General features: G+C 44.2%; 1 non-coding gene across 1 annotated transcript; it reads left to right on the top strand.

Annotated features, from left to right (window-relative positions):
- Nucleotides 1-9891: 9891 nt before the first annotated feature.
- Nucleotides 9892-9962, top strand: TRNAG-GCC (transfer RNA glycine (anticodon GCC)). The gene has a single exon. It is a non-coding gene; the product is annotated as a tRNA-Gly (tRNA).
- Nucleotides 9963-10933: the final 971 nt, after the last annotated feature.

Here is a 10933-nt window from a genome sequence, read left to right as displayed (position 1 = left end):
CATTTCTATTAGGGAAAGAATTATTTCTATAAAGCCTTACTACTCCTTTTCTTTCAGTTATTTAGTTATCTTAGTAGAAAAATGAAGAGGGTATATGCCTCCCCTCCTTTCCCACAGAAACCTGTAGGGAAATTACTATTTCAGGCAAAATGTTTTAGGCTATGTTTACATTATGTAAAAACAATGGCTGTATTTCATAACAACAACCATATTTCATAACAGCAGCTGTTGTTGTGCAAACAATGCACATTATATCTTAAACAACGGCTGTTGTTATGAAATACGGTCTTTGTTTTTACATGGTGTGAACATAGCCTTAGATTGTATGTATGTAGTAGTAAGAACATAGCCTTAGATTGTATTATGTTGTAGTAAAAAGTTTACTTCACTGGATATATTGGCTTTCATAATAACCATTATTGTGCAAATAGCGTACTTATTTGTGAAATATAGCTATCCAGCATTAGAAAAACATGGCCACTTTCTTCCAGAGACAGCACTACTCTTGTATCCAGTTCACTTCTTCTTTACAATTAAGCTCCATTCATTTCAATAGAACTGAGTTGCCAATACCCGCCCAAACTGGAGACAAGAGTGGTGCTGTCTCTAGAAGAAAGTGGCCATGTTTTTGTAATGCTGGAAAACCCTTTAAACACCATGTAAAGGTTTGTTTGTAGTTGAGGTTTATAAGAAAGTTAAAGGAGAAGTTCGGCCAAAAGTATTTTTTTTTTATATGTTATTACATAATGAAAGTTAGACAAATTCCTAATATGCACTTATTATGGGAAATACACATTTACTGCTTTTTTCCTCAATTTAGTAGATCATGCAGACTTCAATTTCCCCCAAAAAACGTGACGTCACTAATCAGGGCAGAGCTGGGTGTAATTCCTATGAAGCTACCAGCATGGGGCGCAGTATATGGAAAATTTACATTGTAATTCCGGCACAGGTTTCAGTCATTCATAGCAGCTTGTGCACTGACTGGGTGGCAGGAAAAGGCTCCCCTATGCCCCCCAAGGTCCCCCCCCCCACCGGTCCATGCCGCCAGCCGCCCTCCCCTAGCCCCCCTGCTCCCATTCATGCTGCCGGCCTCCCCCTGCTCCCATTCATGCTGCCAGCCCCCCCCCCCTGCTCCCATTTATGCTGCTGGAAGCGCGCCCCCCCCCCCGCACCTGGTTATGTCTGGCTGCCATCCCCCCCCCCCCGTACCTGTCCATGCCTGGCCACCCCCCCCCCCACACCTGTCCATGGCTCAGCGCCCCCCCCCCCCCCCCCGCACCTGTCTATTACTCCATAATTTAGCATTCCATAAGTCAGCATCTAAAACCACGGGGCAGCACTGCACACAGGAGTGGATTGTCCCGATAAACTCACTGTAATAATATTACAGGTACAGTGGTGCCTCAGATTACGAGCATAATTTGTTCCAGGACTGTGCTTGTAATCCAAATCCACTCTTAAAGTGACACTGTCACTCCCTTTTTGCATTCTGACTTCTCTTCATAGATGTAAAGGGTAAATTTTGTAGTTTTCATACCGTATTTTACATCATATGTCATGGTGCTTGTTCAAGTAAATAGTGATCTTTTATCATGCGGATTGTGCTAAGTGAGCGGGGCTTCACAGCAACTTCGTCACTTAGCCCCGCCCACAGCACCACCGTAGGCTCCACAGTTTTGTGGCCACTTGGGCGACACAGTCTCAGCGGGCCCCTTTGTGGACCACTCCCGTGGTGACAGCAAAATAGTTGCACTCTTATAGATGCCCCCCTCTGCCAGACAAACATCTTAGGCACTTCAGCACCTTCCTCTATACAAGCTCCCAACAGCAACGGGCCCCTACGCTAGGGGGGGGCCCGCACAGCCCCCCCCTTGCCACTTCCTCCTGTGCTCCCCCAGCCCAGCACCTAATCAGATGACAGCAAGCACCAGCGCCCCCTCCTCCAGTAGTGGACTGCAGGTGACTACTACATTATCTGTACTCAGAGATATCACTGTGTTATCTGTGGTGTTACATAAGACTGCAGGTGACATCTACATTATCTGTACTCAGAGATACCACTGTGTTATCTGTGGTGTTACATAGGACTACAGGTGACTACTATATTATCTGAACTCGGAGATACCACTGTGTTATCTGTGGTGTTACATAGGACTGCAGGTGACATCTACTACATTATCTGTACTCAGAAAGATATTACTGTGCTATCTGTGTTGTTACATAGGACTGCAGGTGACATCTACTACATTATCTGTACTCAGAGAGATATCACTGTGTTATCTGTGGTGTTACATAGGACTGCAGGTGACATCTACTACATTATCTGTACTCAGAGATATCACTGTGTTATCTGTGGTGTTACATAGGACTGCAGGTGACTACTACATAATCTGTACTCAGAGGGATATCACTGTGTTATCTGTGGTGTTACATAGGACTGCAGGTGACAGTTACTACATTATCTGTACTCAGAAATACCACTGTGTTATCTGTGGTGTTACATAGGACTGCAGGTGACATCAGGTGACTTCTCCAGGTTGCAGAAGTTTAAACTTCATCGTGCCCTGCTGACAGTTTATTATGGGAGTTGTAGTTTTGCAGCATGTGGCTCTTCAGGTTGCAGCACTACAACCCCCATCGTTTCCAACTGGCAGTTAATGATGAGAGTTGTAGTTTTTTCAGCTGGAGAGTCAAAGATTGGAAAACAATGATTAGACAATGACAGTACAGTCCATTAATTATAGGGGGCAGTAGTGCAGTACATGAGGCAGTGGCAGTGCATTAGAACATGGTGGCACATTAGAGTAAGTGGATACAACGTTAGATATGACTTTGCCTGATCGGGTGAGATGGGGGGGGGGGGGGGCCCAAGCTAAAATCAGCCTTTAGCTACACCCCTGACGGGACCCTCTTTGTGCCTTTAAAGTTATTTCCTTTCTTTATGCCATATTCTGTGGTTAGGATCCCATCTGTAGTTGAGCCCCCTCTTAGTGCGCATATCAATAGTTAGGCCTCCTTTCTGCCCCTCATCTGTAGGTGAACCCTTTGGGCTTCAATCTATAGTAAGGTCCTCTCTTTGTGCTTTGCCTTTATGAACTGTGCCACTGCTCCCCCCCTCCCTACAATAAACTCTCACTGCCCCCCAATAATCCGTGCCACTGCCCCCCAATAAATTATGCCACTGCGCCCTAGATAAATTGTGCCATCGTCCCCATAAATCAGTGTTTCCCAACCAGTGGCTCGACAGTTGTGGCCAACCTACAACTCCCATCATGTCCTGCCAGCAGGGGATGAGGGAAGTTGTAGTTTTGCAGCACCTAGAGAGTCACATGTTGGAGAACACTGCACTAAATAAACTTTGTTCCCCAATCAGTGGCTTTTCAGCTGTTGCCAAACTACAATCCCCATTATGCCCAGCCAGCAAAGCATAGTAGTTGTAGTTTTTCAGCAAATGGAAAGTCACATGTTAGAGAACACTGCACTGATAAACTGTCCCACAAGTCACTGTTTCCCAAAAAGTGATTCTTCAGTTGTTGCCAAACTATAACTCTCATCATGTCCTGCTAGCAGTACATGGTGAAAGTTGTAGACTTTCTGTAATTGGAAAGTTATATGTTAGGGAACACCACACTAAATATACAGTCCCATAAATCAGTGTTTCCCAACAAGTGACTCTTCAGTTGTTATCAAACTAAAACTCCCATCATGTCCTGCTAGCAGTGCATGATTGGAGTTGGAGTTTTGCAGCAATTGGAGAGTCACATGGTTTCTAAACACCCCACAAAACCCTGCCCCCCTCCCCTTTGTACACTCACCAGTCTCCTGGCCGGGGAGATGAGCTGCTCTGCTGCTCTGGCCTCCTCTAATCAGGTCTGGGCCAGGGCAGAAAGATGCAGGGAGTGCAGATAAGGCTGATCTACAGCACCTAGGAGATGCTGGCTGGCCGGGCAGGTAGGTCAATGCTCCCTATCTCAAGCTAGTCTCAGTGAGGAAAGAGAGCAGCCCTGGCGGGTCTGAGCCCCTAGGGGTGCTGTGGGCCCCGGCACTTGCCCAGGCAAGCCAGGCGCTGACGCCGGCCCTGACCAAGGGGGCGGGGCCTATGTGTCGACCATGTCAGGGGCATGACCAACTGTGTTGCTGTGAGTGGGGCTAAGTGGCACAGTTGTCGTGAAGCCCCACCCACTTAACACAATCTGCAGATGATAAAAGATCACTTTTTACTTGTACAAGCACCATGACGTGTGATGTGAAATAAGGTGTGAAAACTGCTAAATTTACCGATTACACTTGTGTAGATGAGTCAGAATGCATAAAGAGGGTGACAGTGTCAATTTAGACCAAAGCAAGTTTTCACATAAATAATTGAAATGCGGAAAATTGGTTCCACACCCCAAAAATAATGATTTTTTTAAATTCTGAATAACATGTAGAACAGATTAAACAAACATTTAGAAACAGCTGAATATGTGATAAGTTATTATAAGTTACAGTTATTATAACTGTACAGTATAGCAATCAGCATGTGGAGTATAATGTATAGTAAAAAAAACAGCAGCAGTTTGTAGATACAGGATGGAACTGCAGATGCAGATGCAGGAGCGTAGTACAACAGGCTAGAATAGCGAAGCAGGACCAATCAGGAAGTGAGAATCACAGAGCTGTGCAGGAGGACAGTGACAGAAACTTTTCTATACAGCAGTGTGAATGGTTGAGTGTAAGTGAAGGCACATTATAGCAGCAGTGTGTATAGCTGAGTGTGAGTGCAGGCACATTATAGCAGGAATGGAGAGGATGGGAAACACAAGGGCTGACAGAGACTGTAGAGAGCATAAAGGAATGAGCAGGGCCGATGTGGGCACATACATGGCAGCACTCTCTGTCCGGGGAGAGAGGGGATACAGCTATGGAGAGATTACCTCCACAGTTCTGTCCCCTGATGCAAGCCCCAGCCTGACATGGATCTGCTATGATTTGGTAGGTGAGGGAGACTTCCTGGGTCAGAGTACAGTGCTGTAGACCCCGCTATGCAGACTATACCCCTCCCCCACTCCCACTCGCACCCAGTACAGAGAGCTTTTAAACCAAGTTACAATTTGGAAAAACTGTGAGCTGTTCTTGAAAAATGCTCTCAATCCAAGTTACTCTTAAAGCGAATGTACCATCAGATACATTCGCTTTAACCTGACCCACAGGTAGATCGGCACCGGGAAGCCAGTGCCATGGTCCATTTTTTGAACTGCGGCCTGGTTCCCATGTACGGCGCCGTTCTATCCACGGGTATCGGGCCGGGGCTGAAGCACTGGAGGCGGGTCGGCCCACTGATTCTGCGGCTCCATTGATTCTAATGGAGCCGCGTCATAGAGGGGGGATTCCTCCCACTGGGGCAGCCCAGCCCGCTTCCAGTGCTTCAGCTCCGCCGGCGCCAAATCTATCTGTGGGTCATGTTAAAGCGAATGTACCTGATGTACATTCGCTTTAAACCAAAGTACCACTGTATATATATTTGCTAGGGTCTGGAGAAGGGTCTTTGATCCAGGATTTATTCCAGATTTTGAATCCAGAAAGTTTTTTTTGGGTTTATTTAGATTAGGATGATGGCCATCTACTCAATTACAACATTATGTGAACAGAGCCTTTCTGTGCTTTCAATCCACTCCTGGTTTTGGTTGCTATGAGGACCTGACATGAGGACCAAATACTGCCTGAAATATACTGTGTGTGAACCCAGCCTTAGGCTATGTTCACACTACGTAAAACTACGGCCGTAGTTCTCGCTGCAGAACTACGGCCGTAGTTTTGCGGTGTGTGACGTAGCTTTATGTTGAATGGGATCCCGGGTGGAGCGTACATACATCATACATGCTCCGGCCGAGAGCCCATGCGGCACCGGAACAAAACTGTCAGTGCACACAGTCAGGGGCTTAGCTAATGTCTCCTGGGCCACACACACACCAAGACAGATATTAACAATAACATAACATATTACCGCCATACTGTTACTGACCAAATCCTGTACACTGAGACCAATATTACTAATAATACCAGTATAAAAGGGGGAAATATTACCGCCACACCACAACCACTACCATCACCACCATATTGTTATTGACCAAATCCTGTATACTAAGACCAATAAAAAACACAGTACCAGATAACAAGTAACAAATAATTCCACCACATGCTGACTAACACCGCCACATACCGACTAGCACTACCACATACTGAATAACACCGCCACATACTGACTAACACCAACGCTGCTACTAATACCACCACCACATACTAACACCACCGCTGCCCCTATCCCCGGCAGCACGCGCATCATAGAGATCCCTGTGGCTGTGACTTCCTGCACAGGGAGCGCACGTTAGAGACGCTCCCTGTGCAGGAAGTCACAGCCACAGGGAACTCTATGATGCACGCGCTGCCGGGGATAGGACGCGACACCCCCGGCAGCCGCGCATCAGCCAGGGGCAGACGGAGTCAGCCTCTTGTGACCGCAAGCAAAACAATGCTTGCGGTCACAAGAGTGATTGATGTGGCGGGCCGGGTCGCAGCGGCGACCGCTGCAACCCTGGTAGTTACGCCACTGCACACAGTAAAGCGAGCGGCTCCGGCTGCTCGCTTCACTGTGGACTATGGGAAGCTCTGATGCGGGCGCGCGCTGATGCGCCCGCATCAGAGCTCCACGGAGGAAAGATCATCCGGCCGGTACGGGGTCACGGAACGGCCGGTCTGGTACGCAGTGTGAACATAGCCTTATACTGTATATGCTACATCTTATATAATAGCAATTTTTACAATGGGTAGCTCTAGAAGCACTGCTGTGTCTGTATATATGCTGCATGTCTATAATCCACAGCTGCTAGATGAAGAAAAAAAACATGTGTATTGACACAAACCAGGGGATTAGACTGAATAAGGATTTTCCACAATCCTATTTTCACAATAAAGTAGCTCTCTGCAATCCTGCCTGATTTACCAGATACTGAGGCTTATGCTGCCGCTACCCGGCGTGACTGTTATGGAGATGTTCAGTTGTTTGTTCTATCCGTTTCTAGAGTCCCTATTAATATGTCATAAGTGGCTGTCACCCAACTTTCCTAGACCACTGCATGTAAGCTATTATTCCATAAAACCAATGCAGAGAATCGCTGCTCCACATTGACAGGAATATATTACTAGCCCCTCTGGGTATTCTATACAGTAGAAGGGGAAGATGACAGTAGAGAATTAAGGAGATTTTGCTGCTCTTTTGTAGGATTAGGAGTAATTGATGTAATTATCCCCAGTGAGGAGCTCAGAATCACAAGACTATTGTGTCTGGCCCGGGACTCCTATCTGATCTGTATTCTTCATCCTGTGAGTGATGCTTGCCTAAATTGTCTGAGCTCTTGATATTTAGAGGAAACTGGAAAAGAGACACTTCCTTGTATCTAGAGATGAGCAAATCACCCATCTAAATGAAGCAAATCGCTTCGTTTGATCGGCAACCAGCTTATCAGCCACTTACCGGGGGCTGGGAAAAGCTGGATCCAGTCTTGGGAAACTTCTCCCAGTTCTCCAGAACTGGATCCAGCTTTTCCGACACCCGGGAGCAGAACAGGGTTGAAAAGCTTGCGGCTGATAAGCCGATTGCGGATGAAACAAAGCGGTTTGCTTTATTTGGATAGGCGATTTACTCATCTCTACTTGTATCTGACATGTTCAATGTGTTAGTATGATATCAGTAGTGGATTATAATAGGGGCGGCAGCCCGGGGACCTGAGCTCCTGGGGGGCCCATGACCACCCAAAAAGACTTATACTTTCAATGGTGTACTGTCTCCTGGCTACACTTCCGCCATGATTTGCAAAAATCACAGTTTTTTTATGGCAATTTTACGCGTTGGCCCACATTTATCATAAATGTGTTCACAGCTCAAAGTGATGTCATTGGTTGCTGTCTGCCTGATACATAAACCAGACAGGTAATCCAGGCCATGTTGTAGACCATGAGCTCTGATTGCTTAAGCCAACTAAAAGAGTCTTTCTTTTATTCAGTTTGACAAATTTCTCACATTGCTCTGGTAAAATGAAACAAGCGACTGACTGAGACTATTATGATAAATCAGCCTCATTGAGTTTTCTTGTATACTTTTCAGGGCTCTAATACTTCAGATTGCCCAGCGTCCACTAATCTTCCTGTCTGGGTGGTCATAAGTTGTCATGGGCTGAGTCTTCCCGTTTTAGAATAATTTGAGCACATGTCTGTGCATCTCTATCACGCTATTTATTTAGGTCCTTAGACCCACAGTCCGACTGACACTAGGATGTGATACAGTTACAGATAACCAAATTACACTAATATAAAATTAACATATACTAGTTTTAGATATCTAACTGTAACAAACAATGCGATAAGGTTTTATTGAGCAGGTTGTGCAGAAAATTGAAATAAGACAGCAATAGTTAAGAAATCTATTTCCTTAAAATATTTGTTTGCTGAAAGACTGTGGTTACCCTACGTAAGCGCAGTACCTCTCTTTGTCCACTTGGTGACATACTAGTTCTATGTGACCATCTCACATAATATGGTGCTGTATTCCACAGTCATCCAAAGATTCCCACATCCCACATCCCAGGTTCCTCCAGCGACTCCCTGATGCCCAGAATCTCACACAGATCGCCGCTGTTTCTACTGATTCCTGGATCTCAGGGCCTGCAATTTATGGGCTTCTCTATATACTGTAGCTTACACACACAGTGTAATATATTCTGCAGATCATTACAACACTGACCGCCCTTAACATTGTATTGCATTCAGATATGGGGGTAGTTTTCTGTAATTACATATAAATTATGTCAAATCTGCTGTGTTTGGTATTTCCACAACAGAATCTTGTTACCTCCTGGTTACCTGCGGGTTATCTATTCAAATTTCAACCATGACCTCTACAGAGATCTGCAGAACATTGCTCTGCACTCTCTGCCTACTTCAGGAAAGATACATAGTGATATATTCTGATTGTTACACTACTGAATTTCCCTTGAGATCTGCTGTGTCTTCTCTGCCCCTAACAGATACAGAATGATATATTCTGAAAACTATTACACAACTGCATCTGCAGAACATTGCTCTGCCCCCTCTACTTTCTAATACATATTGATATATTCTGATTATTATTACACACATCTACACTCTCAGGATCAACAGAACATTGCTCTGTCTCCTCTAGTCATTGACAAATACATAACTATATTTTCTGCAGATTATCACACCTCTGACACCTTCCTGACAGATACATTGTGATATATTCTGACTTCTCTTCAAATCTACAAAACATTATTATCTTCTCTGCCTTGACAGATGCATAACTATATACTTTACAAATTGTTAGAACACTGACCTCTGTAGGCATCTGCAGAATACTCTCTTCCCTCTACCTTCTGTTAGATACATAGTTCTGTATTCTGCAGATCATCGCACTAACCTCTGAAGAGAAAAACATTGCTCTGACCACTCTACTTCTACATGATACATTTAGCAGCTTTTTACATCATTGACCTCTGCAGAACATTGCTCTGCCTGATTTACCTCTTGCCAGATGCATTCTATATTCTACAAATTATTAAACCAATGACCTCTAGCAGCAGACTACTGCTATTTTCTTTCAATATCCTGACAGATACTTGTTGATATAGTCACATATTATTCTGCAGATCATTACATCTGTGACTTCTGTAAACATCTGCAAAATATTACCAAAGACGTTCAAGCTTTGTGGTGATAGACATAGTACCAGAGGAGCTCCCTCCCCTTTTTGCAGTCCTGGAATCTGCTGGAGGGGAATGTCCGACGAACAGCTCAGAAATTCCTCGGCTGTTCCAGAATAAAAGCACAGCTGGAGCATTGGTGGTTCAGTGGTAGAATTCTCGCCTGCCACGCGGGAGGCCCGGGTTCGATTCCCGGCCAATGCAACACTATGTTTTTATTAATGGATATATATATATATATATATATATATATTATTTTTTTTTTACTATTTATTTTTGAAATGCCCTTGATTCCAGAGTGTTATACAAATTACAGGTTAACATACAGAATTTACCCATATAGAGTGTAACATAAAACTAAGAAAAAAAAACTACATGACTAAAGTAAATGACAGACTGGAGCATAGAGAGAGAGAACCCTGCCCACAAGGGCTTACAATATTACCATGATCATAGAAAGTAGAGATGAGCAAATTTAAAGCGCTTCATTACACTCTGTAAGCTTGTCAGATGGTTTCCTTTGATCTTCGCTCCCTGGGAAAGCTGGGTGCAGTCCTCGGAAACTTTGTTCTTCTCTTGGCCTATTCCCAGCCATCTGTGATTTTTGATCATTGTAAAAATCTTTTAATTGACCTTAAAGTGAATGTACCATCAGGTACATTGCTTTGGGTTTTTTACCTTAACAGATCTGCAGTGGATTGCCGTTGGCGAGGTCCCTGTGCCGCCGCCCATCCATTAAGGTAAAAAAAAACAAAAAAAACAAAGCAATGTACCTAATGGTACATTCACTTTAAAGTCTCCTGAGAAGTGGTTTCACAGATGGTATTTTTCTAACAACAGAAAAAAAAATCTATGAAAATAATGCCCATAAAAATTCAGTACATTTTTTTAATATAATGCAGTTTGGTCTAGGTGCATTTTTTTCCGTAGACCTCCATAGTTTAAGGTGAAAATGTATGTCCCTCAAAGTTGTCCGTGATTCATATAGTCTGTTCTATTATGGATTAGCAATCCGTATGGCAAAAAAAACAGGACATGTCCTAGTGCGGGTTGTGATTGTGGTATGGATTACCAATAAAAGTTTAGAGGAGCCGTGTTTTTTGAAAATGTCATATTCATGAGGTCCATGAAAAAATCTGATCAAATCTAAGAAAACTAGTTATTTTTATTTTTTA

This window comes from Dendropsophus ebraccatus, chromosome 4 (genome assembly GCF_027789765.1).
Source record: "Dendropsophus ebraccatus isolate aDenEbr1 chromosome 4, aDenEbr1.pat, whole genome shotgun sequence".
Lineage (NCBI taxonomy): Eukaryota > Metazoa > Chordata > Amphibia > Anura > Hylidae > Dendropsophus > Dendropsophus ebraccatus.
This window is presented reverse-complemented; position numbering and strand designations above follow the sequence as displayed.